General features: G+C 37.5%; 1 pseudogene; it reads right to left on the reverse strand.

Annotated features, from left to right (window-relative positions):
* Nucleotides 1-6,798: 6,798 nt before the first annotated feature.
* Nucleotides 6,799-11,868, reverse strand: LOC108308945 (annotated as a pseudogene).
* Between the last annotated feature and the right edge of the window lie 2,302 nt (nt 11,869-14,170).

Below are 14,170 nucleotides of genomic sequence, written 5' to 3' on the forward strand. Positions count from 1 at the left end.
TTTTTTTTTTTTTTTTTTTTTGCACGTGGACAGCCAATTGTCTTAGCGTCATTTGCAGAAAAGAGTTTTCTTTTTCCCATTGAATTGCTTGACAAAACTGTTGTCAAAACTCAGTTCACAATAAATGTAAAGATTTATTTCTAGACACTCTCTTCTGTTACATTGGTCTATATGTCTGTTCTTATGTCAGCACTATACTGTTTTGATTATTGTAGCTTTATGATAAGTTGAAAAATCAAAAAGTGTAGGGTCTTTACTTTTGTTCTTCAAAATTGTTTTAGGCCAGGCATGGTGGCTCACACCTGTAATCTCAACTTTGGGAGGCCAAGGTAGGCGAATCAGGAGGTCAACAGATTGAGACCTGGCCAACATGGTGAAACTCCATCTCTACTAAAAATACAAATATTAGCTGGGTGTGGTGGTGCATGCCTGTAGTCCCAGCTACTCAGGAGGCTGAGGCAGGAGAATTGCTTGAACCTGGGAAGTGGAGGTTGCAGTGAGCCAAGATCATACCACTATACTCCAGCCTGGCGACAGATTGCGACTCCATCTCAAACAAACAAAAATTGTTTTGACTCTTCTAGGTTCTTTGTATTTCCATATGAAGTTTAGGATTGATATATTCATTTCTATAAAAAGTTTGCTGAGATTTTAATCAGGATGACACTGACTCTAGATAAACTTGGGAAGAATTACCATCTTAATGATATTGAGTCTTCCAATCTATGAACAGGTTATGTCTTTCCATTTATTGAGTCATCTTTAGTTCCTTTTAGCAATGCTATTATGAGGAAAATTATCTTAATTTTGTTTTCAGATTAATTGCTAGTATATAAAATATGATTTTTATGTATTAATATTTTGTCCTTAAGACTTGCTAACCCTGTTTATTAGTTTTAGCAGCTTTTTGTAGATTCTTTAGGATTTCCTACAAATAATACCATATCATCTGCAAATAAAAGTTTTATGCCTTCCTTTCTAATCTGCATAACTGTAATTTCTCTTCTTGCCTTATTGTGCTGGCTAAACCCTTGGCACAATGTTGATGAAGAGGCAAGAGTGGACATCTTTGCCTTTTTCCCACTTTCAAGAACAAAGTATTTATTATTTCACCAGTATTATGTTAGATGCACAGGTTTCTTCTCTGTTGTTTGTTGTGTGGTATAAAGCCTAAAATTAGGCTCAGAATTATATGCTGCCTTGATGATTGGTAAAATTGAGATGTCCTCAAATGCCCTAACAGCAAGTTTCTCATTCTGCTCTGTTCCCATGGCTAAGGTCACATAAAAAATTCCCCTTATCAAACAGATCAGATGCAGTTTCTGCTTATCTCTGAGTAGTGGGTTTCAGTTTCCTGACAGCCCATGGAATTATTCAAACAAGCCAATCATATCCTCCCAAGGACACCACAGACCTCCCACAGATGGGGGTCACGTGACCCTTTTGATGCTACAAAGCCTGCCTCCCATATTCCCTGGATGTTGAATTTCCCAGTGCAACCCCCAAATGGCCCCACATGACATATGGGGTCCTCCTCCCCTAAGCTGTGAGTATATATGACAAATAATTGTTGTTGATCTCATCTGTCCAGCGTCAGGTGTTATATGTCTATTTATCCCTAGAATCCTAGAACAAGAATGCCTCCTTCACCAATGGGGTGAATAAGAGATGACAAAAACATTTTTGTAGACTTCCTTTATGAGGCTGAGAAAATGTATATCCAGTTCTAGTTTGTTTTTAATCATGGATTGATGTTAGACTTTGTTGAATAGTTTTTCTAAAAAAAAAAAAAAAAGAAAGAAAGAAAATCTACTGAGATAATGTCATTTTTGGATCTAATCTATGAATATGCATTAATTGATTTTCATTTGTTAACCAAGTTTGCATTCCTGGGATAAATCCCACTTGGTCATGGTATATAAGTCTTTTCATATGTTGCTGGATTCAATTTCTATTTTTTTTCTGGATTTTTGGGTCTGTGTTTATTTTGGTCTATTTTTACTAGTGAAGTCTTTATCTGGCATTAGTATCAAAATATAAATAACTTATTAGAATGAGCTGGGGCGTTTTCCTTAGTCATTTTTATTTCTTTTGCTTGTTTTGGTTGAATTTCCTCTTTGTCTATTTTTCTTAAGGTGGAATAAGCTTAGGCTATTGATTCAAGATTGTCTTTTTTCACATATTTGTTCTTAAAGCTATATATTTTGAGCACTGCATTAGCTGCAATTTATATCTTTTAAAATATTGTGCTTTTGTTTTCATTCAGGCCAAAAAAATTTCTAATTTACCTTGTGATTACTTCTTAGTCCTATGGGTTATTCAAAACTGTGTTATTTAATTTTCAAATATTTAGAGATTTCTTAAATTTATTTCTATTAATTGGTAGTTAAATTCCATTGTGGTCAAATAACATACTTTGAATGATTGTTTTATGGCTTACATACGGTCTATCCCGGAGAATGCTCCATGTGTACTTGAGATAAACATGCATTTCTCTCTTGGAAATAGACAGATGGAATCTAATTAAACCCCAGAGCTTCTGTACAGCAAAAGAAACAATCATTAGAGTGAACCAGCAACCAATGGAATGGGAAAAAATTTTTACAGTCTATCCATCTGACAAAGGGCTGATATCCAGAATCTACAAAGAACTAAAACAGATTTACAAGAAAAAAAAAACAAACAAACCCATTCAAAAGTGAGCAAAAGACGTGAACAGACACTTTTCAAAAGAAGACATATATGAGTCCAACAAACATATGAAAAAATGCTCATGATCACCAGTCATTAGAGAAATGCAAATCAAAATCACATTGAGATACCATCTCATGCCAGTTAGAATGGTGATCATTAAAAAATCTGGAGACAACAGATGCTGGAGAGGATGTGGAGAAATAGGAACACTTTTACACCGCTGATGGGAGTGTAAATTAGTTCAACCATTGTGGAAGACAGTGTGGCGATTCCTCAAGGACCTAGAAATAGAAATTCCATTTGACCCAGCAATCCCATTACTGGGTATATATCTAAAGGATTATAAATCATTCTATTTTAAAGATTCATGCACATGCATGTTCATTGTGGCACTGTTTACAATAGCAAAGACCTGGAACCAACCCAAGTGCCCACTGATGATAGACTGGACAGGGAAAATGTGGCACATATACAGCATGGAATACTATGCAGCCATAAAAAACGATGAGTTCATGTCCTCTGTAGGGACATGGATGGATCTGGAAACCATAATTCTCAGCAAACTGACACAAGAACTGAAAATCAAACACTCCATGTTCTCACTCATAAGTGGGTGGTGAACAATGAGAACACATGGACACAGGGAGAGGAGCATTACACACTGCGGCCTGTTGGGAGGGACTAGGAAAGGGACAGCAAGGGGTAGGGAGGTTGGAGAGGGATAATATGGGGAGAAATGCCAGATATAGGTGATGGGGGGATGGCAGCAGCAAACCACATTGCCATGCATGTACCTATGTAACAATCCTGCATGATCTGCACAAGTACTCCAGAACCTAAAGTACAATAAAAAGATATATATATTAAAAAAAAAGAGTGGGAGAAAATATTTGCAAACGATTAATTTGACAGGGGATTAATATCTAGGATATACAAGGAATTCAAAATCTCAAGAGAAAAAAATCAAATTAAAAAATGGGTAAATAATCTGAACAGGCATTTCTCAAAGGATACACTTGGCCAACGATTATATGAAAAAATGCTCAACATCACCAATTATCAGGGGCATGCAAATCAAAACCACAATGCGGTATCATATCACCCCAGTTAGGATGGCTATGACAAAAAAATACTAAAAAAATGTTAACAGGAATACAGAGAAAAGGGAAATCTTATACAGTGTTGTTGGAAATATAAAATACTACAGCCACTATGGAGAACAATACAGAGATTTCTTGAAAACTAAAAACAGAACTACTGTAGAATCCTGCAATCCCACTAAGTATTTACCCAAGGGGAAGAAAATCAGTACATGAAATAGATACCTGTACACCAATGTTGGTGGATGTGGTTTGCTAGTATATTTTGAGGATTTTTCTGTGTATATTTTTTAGGGATATTGGCTCATAGTTTTCTTTTTCATTTGTGTCTTTATCTGGTTTTGTCATCAGAGTTATGCTGGCCTCATAGAATGAGTCAGCAGGAATTCCTTTTCTAATTTTTTTGGAATATTTTCAGGAGAACTGTATCCTTTCTTAAAGGTTCACTAGAATTCAGTTGTGAAGTCATTTTGTCCTGGGATTTTCTATGTTGGGAGGTTTTTATTACTGCTTCAATCTCATTATTTGTTCTTGGTCTGTTTAGATTTTCTATTTCTTCTTGGTTCAATTTTGGTAGATTGTATATGTCCAGGAATTTGTGTGGTCTTTTTTTTTTTTTTTTTAGATTTTCAAAATTACTGGCATATAGTTGTTCATGGGAGCCTCATAGTCAATTGTATTTCTGTGGTATCTGTTAAATCTTTTTCATTTCTTATTTAATTTTTTCTCTTTTTTAGTCTAGCTAGTAGTTTTTCCATTTTTGTTTTAAAAAATGTCATAATAAAAATTTAAAAAGAAAAAAATAAGCTTTTTGTTTCATTAATCTTTTGTGGTTTTTGTTTTGCAGTGTCAACTTCATTTATTTCTGCTGTTCTTTTTGGGGGGTTTGTTTGTTTGTTTTTGTTTTTTTGTGTTTTTTGTGTGTTTTTTTGTGCTTTGCTTTTCTACTTCCTTGAGATGCATTACTATGTTTTTTATTTAAAATAACTTTAATTTGTTTAGATTTGGGTTCAGTTTAAGTTCATTTTATTGGTTAAATTATTTGTAGAGGTGGGGGTCTCACTGTGTTGCCCAGACTGGTCTTGAATCCCTAGCCTTAAGCAATCCTTGTGTCTTAGTCAATTGATTGATTGATTGACAGGGTCGTGTTATGTTGACCATGATGGTCTTGAATTCCTGGCCTCAAATGATCCTCCTGTCTCAGCCTCCCAAAATGCTGGAATTGATGATATGAGCCACTGTGCCTGACCTTTTCTAGCTTTTTGATATAGGCATTAATTGTTACAAACATTACTTAATACTGTTTTTGCTGTGCCCCATAGGTTTTGGTTTGCTGTGTTTCTATCTTCATGATTTTTAAAAAATTTTATTCTTACTTTCTTCCTCATCTATTGGTCATTCAGGAGCATGTTTAATTTCCTTGTATTTGTATAGTTTCAAATGTTCTTCTTGTTAATGATGCCTTATTTTATTCCACTTTGGTTAGTTAAGATACTTGATATGATTTTTATTTTTAAAAATATTTTGGGGGCTTATTTTGTGTTTTTACATATGGTCAATCCTGGGGATTGTTCCATATGCCAATGAAAAGAATGTATATTACACAGCAGTTGAGTGAAATGTTCTCTCAATATATGCTAGGCCCATTTGGTCTATGGTACAGTTTAAATGTGATGTTTCATTGTTGATTTTTCTGTGTTGGTAATCTGTCCAATGCTGACAGTGGAGTGTTGAAGTAAGTCCCTGACTATTATTTTATTGGGGTCTACCTCTCCCTTTCGCTAGAATAATATTTGCTTTATATATCTGAGTGCTCTGGTGTTGGGTGTATGTATATTTACAATTGTTAAATTTTCATTCCAAAGTGATCTCTTTATTATATAATGTCTTTTTTGTGTGTCTTTACAGCTTTTGTCTTGAGGTCTGTTTGTAGTGCTACTTCTGCTCACTTTTAGCTTCTGTTTGCATAAAATAGCTTTTCCATCATCTCACTTTCAGTCTGTGTTTATGGTGAAGTGAATTTCTCATAGGCAGCATGTTATTGGGTCTTGTTTTTATTAATCCATTCAGTCAGTCTGTATATTTTAAATGAGGAATTTAATCCATTTACTTTCAAGGTTATTATTGATAGATGAGGACTTACTCCTGTCATTTATTGACATCTTTATGGTCGTTTTTGCAAATTTACATCTGGTTTGTTTTGTATGTTTGTTCTTTATTTCCTTATTGCTTCTTGCAGCTGGGTGGTTTTCTGTAGTGATAAGGCTTTATTCCTTTCTTCATTTCTTTTGTGTACTGGCTTTACCAGTGAGATTTCTTGTTTCTCATGTTTTCATCATGCTGTTTACCATTTCTTCACTTCCAGATGTAAGACTCCCTGGAGCATTTCTTGTAAATTTCCTTAATTTTTGTCTATCTGTGAAATATTTTATTTAAGCCTCATTTCTAAAGTGTAGCTTTGCTGGGTTTAATATTCTTGGCTGACAGTTTTTTTTTTTCTTTAGCACTTTGAATATATCATCCCATTCTTTCTTGGCCTGTAATGTTTTGCTGAGAAGTTCACTGTTAGTCTAATGAAGATTCCTTTGTATATGACTTAATGCTTTCCTCGTGCTGTTTTAAAAGTTTTTTGTCTTGACTTTTGACAATTTGACCACAACATGCTTCAGAGAGGACCTGCTTGGGTTGAATCTAATTGGGATTCTTTGAGTTTTCTGGATCTGGATGTCCATCTCTTTCTCAAGACTTGGGAAGTTTTCTACTATGATTTTATTAAATATGTTTTCCTCTCCTTTTCTTTGTCTTTTCCTTGTAGAACACCCATAATATGAATATTTATTCACTTAATGGTATCTCATACATCTGTAGGCTTTCTTCATTTCTTTATGATTAAAACAAATTACTTATTCCAAGTTCTATCAATTTAAAGTTTTTCTGAAGTTATTACAGAAGTCAACACTGAAATTAGAAACAAATTTTCACAACTGTAGCATTTATAACAAAATCAATATCTACATGACCTTGATGTAAGAGATTTAGGGTGTTTCCATTTTTCAGGCTCCATGAAGAAAGTTTCAAAATCCAAATCCAAGTCAGAAACAGGGGCACTTACAAAGTTATCAATAGAATGGCCCTTCTGAAGCATACCTTCAACCATGAGCAAGGGCTCCTTGCCTCCGCAGTGGACCAGCATCTCCCTGCAATAGCACTTCCTGGTGGCCCTGCTAAAAGGATTTTGTAGAAAATATTTCTTCCAAACCATGAAAGTGACTGCCCTTGACATGAGGTAAGAGTAATATTTGGCACCATAGCCCAACAGATAGCTGAACCACAGCTTCCAGGCAGTATTTGGAACATATGGTAAGCCACAGAATTTTTCTTGTGTTTCCTTGATAATGTCTGTGGTTGAATTCCTCAGGGAATACTTCCCATGGTAGATTTGATCCAGAGTGGCATAAAAGACCTGAAGTTTTGTATCAGTTGCAGCACAAATCTTTTTCAATTCACAAAGCTGAGATGCCATATTTTTTTGGCAGTGGCTGCCCATTCTGATTATGTCTGGCAAACTGGTTAGCTCCTCAATAATCATTTGCAAAGTATTCCATTAGAATAAAAGGAACCTCTGCAAAATTAACAGGATACCTGGTCCCATTGATGTGTTGGTAATAAGTATGTCCTAGCATTGAATGCATAGCATGTCCCATTTCATGGACAAGATTTTCCATCATTCCAGGAGTTAGCAAAGTTGGTGAACTCCGTGAGGAATGGGGAAGATTCAGCATAAGAACTATGCCTGGGAGTTGATAGTCTGCAGCTTCCTTTAATCTGCCCCCATGGATTGTAAAATGGCAATCCTGATTTTTTTTGTTGTTTTGTTTGTTTATCTGCTTGCTGAAAAAAATAACAGTAAATGCACCCCAACAATGCTTCAGATTCATGAATGACAGCCAGTTTTTGGACACCTTCACACCATACCTCTCCTTTTGCAGGCTATTCCGCATATAATGAAATCCCCAACAGTTTGTTAAGCAAAATATTCAGGCCTATCATGCTTGCTTCAAGGTAGAAAAACAGGCAACATAAGCCAGACTCAATATTATGTGTTTGTGCACAAATCACACTACTGTGGTAGCAGGGCTCCCAAGGCATTACTTCAGAATTTTGAGGATTCTGTTTCATTTTCATCCCTTCTATATCTCAAAATCTTTTAGTTTTTTTAGAAAGTTTGTTAGAAAGTTTCCAAGAAACTGCATGACAGTCTCTGGATTTTTAACTATTGATCCTTGGAAAGCCTTGTGGGAAAATAGAATATCCTGCCAACTTTGCCAGAAGATCTCGTTGCTTAGGAATTTTTCTAAATATTTTAATTGACCAGTATTGGGATAAAGAAAAATTTTGTAAGCAGCTTCTGGCACTAAGTCGTCTGGTGCTTCTGCATGGAGACCATCAATTATGATACGATCCCCATCAGATAAAAGTTATGGTGAATGTGTTCTGGTAAGAGAGCTTCTCAATCTTGTTGAGAAAGTTGGTTGCCATAAGGCATATACTGCTCAAATCCAAGATTTTAACATTCAGGTTCACTGCTCTTTTATACTTTTTTTTTGTCTAGATGGATTCTACTAATTTCCAAGTCAAACCTAAACAGTTCAGCCAGTTGCCTGGTTTCTGGACCAAGGAAATTCACAAGTTTGTTTGTTTGTTTTTTTCATCAGCTAGTAATTTTTTGCAAACTTTGACATACTTCCAAATTTGTGTTCAACCAAGTCAGCCACTCTGCACAAGAAATTTGAGAACTCATCAAAGATGAGCATAGTCTGGGGTCCAGAATGTGGACGTTCCACAAGCAATTCTGTCTTTCTCAAGGCTTTTTCTTGAGAAATGTTTCTTGAAATATTTCTGGGGCACTGAGCTCAGGACCTCCAAAAAGATCCCAGCACTCACCAAACAGGTCCAAGCGGCTGCCCTGTGGCTTGACATTGAAGGTGGAGCCCACCAGGGACCAGCTGATGCTGACCGTTCTGCAGGATTCTTGGCTCTGAGGCTGCCCCTGCCTGCCTGCTGGCCCTGACCACAGGACTGCTACTCTGGCTCTGAAGACACATAGCCTTTGGGCACGTAGTGTTCATGGAGCAGCCCCATGCCCCGCTGCAAGACCCTTGCCCTAGTGCTGCAGCTCCAGCCAGGAGTGCACGTTCTGTGTTTTCTTGGCTTTCTTCATTTTTAAAATGCTTTCTTCTTTTTTCTTTTCTTTTCCTTCCTTCCTTTCTTTTGTTCACCTGTGTTATTTCAAAAGACCTGTCTTCAAGTTCAGAAATTATTTCCTCTGCATGGTCTAGTGTGTTGCTAAAGCTCTTGATTGTATATTGTCATACCATTGATTCACACCAGAAAGATTTCAGGAAAGCTTTCTTAAGAAAAAGCCTTAAGAAAGACAGAATTGCTTATGGAACATCCACATTCTGGTTCCCAGACTGTGAGCATCTTTGATGAGTTCTCAGATTCCTTGTGCAGAGTGGCTGGCTTGGTTGAACACAATTCTTCAGCTCTAGGATTTCTGTTTGGCTCTTTTTTAATGATATATGTCTTTGGATTTCTCATTCAAATAATTAATTTCCTGATTTCATTGAATTGTCTATCTGTATTTTCTTGTATCTCACTAAGTTTTCCTAATATTATTTAGAATTATTTTTCTGGCACTTGATATATTATGAATGATGTCTATTACTGGAGACATTGTTTTCCTTTGGAGGTGTCATGTTTCCTTTCTCATGTTCAACATGTTCTACATTGATTTATACATATCTGGTGGAGCAGTCGTCTCTTCCAATTTCATGAAGTAGGTTTCATAGGGAATGACTTATTTGCATGAATGGGTCTTAGGGTGTTGGCCTTGGTTCTAGGAGGACACTGTAGTATAGTCTCCATGTAGTTTTTTCCAGCTGTAATCCACACTAGTAACATTTATGAGTGTCAGTGGCCTAGGCTATATGGTAGTGTTGTGGCCATGCTGGGAGTGGGCTCTCAAGGTGTGGCCTAGGCTAAGATTTTGATGGTAGTGGTTTGGCTATCCTTGGAGTGGGCTCTCCAGGATTTTCTTGGGTTGTGGGACTGTGTGTGTGCACATAGTGGTTCAGTCACCTTGGGGTCTGGCTCACTGAGATTGAGGCCACAGGGTTGTTTGGCTGGGAGCATGGGCACACATCTGCTTGGCTGGCCTTGTGGCATGCCTGCCATGAGTAGACTGTGGTATGTTTCTCAGGCTCAGAACGTAGGCACACAGCTGGTCAGCTGGCTTGGGAGTCTATCTACCAGAGACAACCCACAGAATTGTTTTTCAGGCCTGAGGCATGGCATGGGTGGAAGGCTGCTCAGATGGTCTAAGGGTGTGAGGGGAACCCACTGAAATGTTTCTTAATTTTCGGACACAGGTGTTAGGCTGCTCAGCTGGCTCAGGGTAACCTTTGGGGACTGTTTCTGAGGTCCAGGTCATGGGCTTCAAGCTGCTTGGCCAGCCTGGGGTTGTGCCCACCAGAAGCCAGACTGTGGGACTGTGTCTCAGATCTTGATTGCAGGTGCAGGGCCATTGGGCAGGCTAGGAACGTGTCTGCTGGGGAGTGGGAGAACACTACAGGGACAGGGCTATTATTTAGGTCCTGAGCAGAAGTACTCAGCCTGCTCCACCAGCCTGATGTGTGCATTAGCTGTTCAACAGTTTAGATGCCTCTGCCACTTCAAGGAGGGTGTGCAGTGGTTTGGCTGGCTCAAGGTTGAGTTCATCCTGGGTGCGACTGCCAGACTGTTCATTCAGCTGGAAGTTTGGCAACAGGAATGGGTGAGTTTCCTTGTTGTGCAAGACCAGAGTCACAGCCTACCCTGGGCCTGAGCTTTGTGCAGATGGAGTTGTGGCATTCAGCCACCTGTGTATGCTTGGTGAAATTAAGATGAAGCCCCAGTATTGGAGGGGAACAGTGGCTACTAGCCATCAGAACAAGGTGCACTACAGAGGTGGCTCTATTCTCATGATACCATGCTGCACCTACTTGTTTTGCAGAGGGTGAGTTGTGGGTGGAAAGAACACATGTCATGCCCTTAAACTGGGGCAATGCAGCTGTATGAATTCCTGGCAGTTCTCCAAGCTGGGCTCAGGGCTTGCAAAGAGCATGTGATTCTCCTGTAGTAAGGACTGTGGGTGTTTGTGGTGGCAATGGCAACTAGTCTTTTGCTACCTTTCCCCCTGAAATAGTAAGTTCCTTTTGATTCCAGGCAGATTCAATCTGAGCAGGGGAGATGGTTGCAGATACTTCCATGCCGCCCTCCTGGATTTCCAACTAATCACCACAGGTGCATCTCCACTCCCTCGCTGCATGCCAGCACTCTCCCTTCAACACGTCAGTAAAATCTTGGCTGTTTGTTTGTTGCCTTGGTCCTTTATTGTGAGAGGGATGAGTGTCAAGCATCTCTAGTCAGCCATTTTGCTGATATCACTTCCTTACTTTTACATAAAAGCAATAATTATTTCCTTGGCTTGTAAGAGAGCTGAAAGTTAAATTTCATTTGAGAATATAATCCCAGGCTCCCAATATAATGATAGAACTAGCAATCTTTCTATCATTCTTTTAAATTTATTTTAAATTTTCCAATAGCGAATCATTAAATAATCCACACTTCCCATTGAGCGTAGTTTTTAAGCTGCTAGCACCACCATCGTCATTTTATTTACCTAGCTAAAAAATAGAAAATTAGACCTAGAATCTGGCCTTTCCAACCCACATGATACCTGCAGTCACAGGTCTAACACAGTTCATCTACACCATAAAAAGGAGCAAATTACAATTTTTACAATAAACATATTTTGCCAAAAATAAAGGAATAAAGTAGTGTCTTACATGTCTCCTTGTTAAAAGAAACTTTGCTTTTTAAAAAAGTATTTTTTTTCTTGCTTCCAGTGGAGTTAGAGAAATTTTAACAAAAAATGACTATCGAGGGAAGATCTTTATATTAATAGCTCTGGAAGAGTGTTTTGACTGTCTTACGAGGCATGCTGCTTCACGTAAGTGAAGATAAGAGACATGGCCTGTCTCCATTGTAACCATTAAGATCTTGTCAGGATATAGTAGTCACACTACTTATCTAACAGAAAATATAACGTAAGGAATTTTTAACTAGGTATAAAGTTGTTAGGTACCTAAAAAGGCAAAAAGGAAACATAAAGCAACTGCAGGAGCAGATACCAGCCCTAGGGCTGGGGGAACAAAGGCAAGAGGTTGCACATACAGGTTTGAGTATTTCTTATCCAAAATGCTTGGGACCAGAAATGTTTCTGATTTCAGATTTCTTCAGATTTTGGAATATTTGCATATACATAATGAGACACCTTGGGGATGGCACCCAAGTCTAAACATGGAATTCACTATGTTCCATAGACATGTGTGTATATATATATATATATATATATATGTAGCCTGAAGATAATTTTTATAAGATTTTAAATAATTTTGTGGATGAAACCAAGTTTTGACTGTATTTTGGCCGCGACCCATCACATGAGGTGAACTGTGAAAACTTCCACCTATGGTGTCATGTCAGCCCTCAAAGATTCAGATTTTGGAGCATTTAAAATTTCACGTTGTTGAATTAGGTATGTTCAATCTGTATTAAAACTTGGAAGCTTGGAGACAAGCAGTCTTGAAACTCAGATCTCTAAAAGGGGTCTTTAGACAGCTAGTTTTTGTGTCTCTAAGGAGGTGCAAAAAGGCTGGTTCTATAAGAGTTGTGATGGGAAGGACTTGCCCTCTCAGGGTGAGGCAGCATTGTTGGGCAGAATTGCCTTCCTAGGGTGAAAAAGAATTGTAGGGTTGATGCTTCCCGGAAGAGGAAGCAGGCAAGAGCAAGTAGTTCTTTCTTCCTCTCTCCCCTTTGTGTTTGCCTTCTAAACAGCCTCCTCTCATCACCATAATTGGCAGAAATTAAGAGGGAGCCAGCTGGAATGTGGTTTGTAAAGTCTCAGTTCCAGCATCATGTAGCACAAAATGGATAGATTTGGTGCTGAGATATAAAAACTTAGTAACTGGCACATTCACTTAATTCTAAATAAAATGTTTCCACCACCTAGCCAATATCTTTGTTTCATGTCTTCTTTATATTATCAGAATGTTTTGACATGAAATAATCAAAGATTATTCTAAAGTGTTTTCTTATCATTTTAACCAAGACTGAATCAATGTTAATTTTTACTTCTTTCTTTCTATTATTATCGGGGAGGGAAGAGGGGTGTACACAGGGATTAGTTGGGAAGAGTGGAAAGATTACTTTTAATTTCTATAGTAGACATACTACTATTATTGCTGACCACCTGAAATATGTTGGAGATACATGGAGTATAAATAAATAAAACTCAGCTGTGCCGACTAATAAGAGACTCTCAACAATTCCCCAATTGTCTAACCTTGGGGTGGGGGCAGGAATGTACAATTTTACTGGTGAAGAATTAGTAGCAGGAGATGATGGAAGAAAGATAGTCTGATAGTCTGAGCAGACACACACAACATCTCTTCAGTCTCAATTCTGTTTTTCATTCACGCTAAGGCTACCAGCCTAAACACAGTGCCTTCCGATTTCTGGGCAAAAAGCCACTTGGGAGATAGAGAGAACAACAGAGGAAGTACAAATTTAAAGTGAAAGGGCAAGTTAAGATTCCCTTAAATTAAAATCAAGATGGAAATAATTTTATTTTGAGAACCTTCAGAGAATACTGCTGAATAATCTATGGTTCCTTAATACAAGAAGGGGTCTTCAATTATCCTATTTCCTTTAACTGAGATTTTAAAATTAATAGTGTCTTTTTCAATTTAGAAATGAAAGAAACTTTAAAATTGCTGCAAAAATATATACTGTTACTCTTGTTACATGATGGTGGTTAACATAAACCAGGATGTTTTACTCATGGCCAGGAAAGCTTGTTATATAAGTACATTTAAACATAAAGCTCTCCTCCCTGCCTTAAAAAAAATAAAAAGGTCTATAAATTCCTAAGAATTTTGAGGAATTGAGGAAATGTAGGTTATGCTTGATTGTTTTTAAAAAATTGGTTGTTTTCAACAAAACATAATCTGCAGAAGGGAAGAGTAGGAGGGTATGAATTATTTAAAAATCTTTTCCTAAGTGGCTTTAGTATCCACTACCCAACCCAAACCAGATGAAGGCCAATGGAAAAAATAAACATGGAGGTGGATGGAGAATTGCAATGGCAGGAAAGATATTACCTTTTTGAAAATATTTTCCATGTTTATGATTATTTTACGTTATAACCCATTTTGATGATAACCAGAGCACTAACAACAATAAAAAACAAACAAACAAACAAAAAACACAGA

This window comes from Cebus imitator, unplaced genomic scaffold (genome assembly GCF_001604975.1).
Source record: "Cebus imitator isolate Cc_AM_T3 unplaced genomic scaffold, Cebus_imitator-1.0 Scaffold90, whole genome shotgun sequence".
Taxonomy (NCBI): domain Eukaryota; kingdom Metazoa; phylum Chordata; class Mammalia; order Primates; family Cebidae; genus Cebus; species Cebus imitator.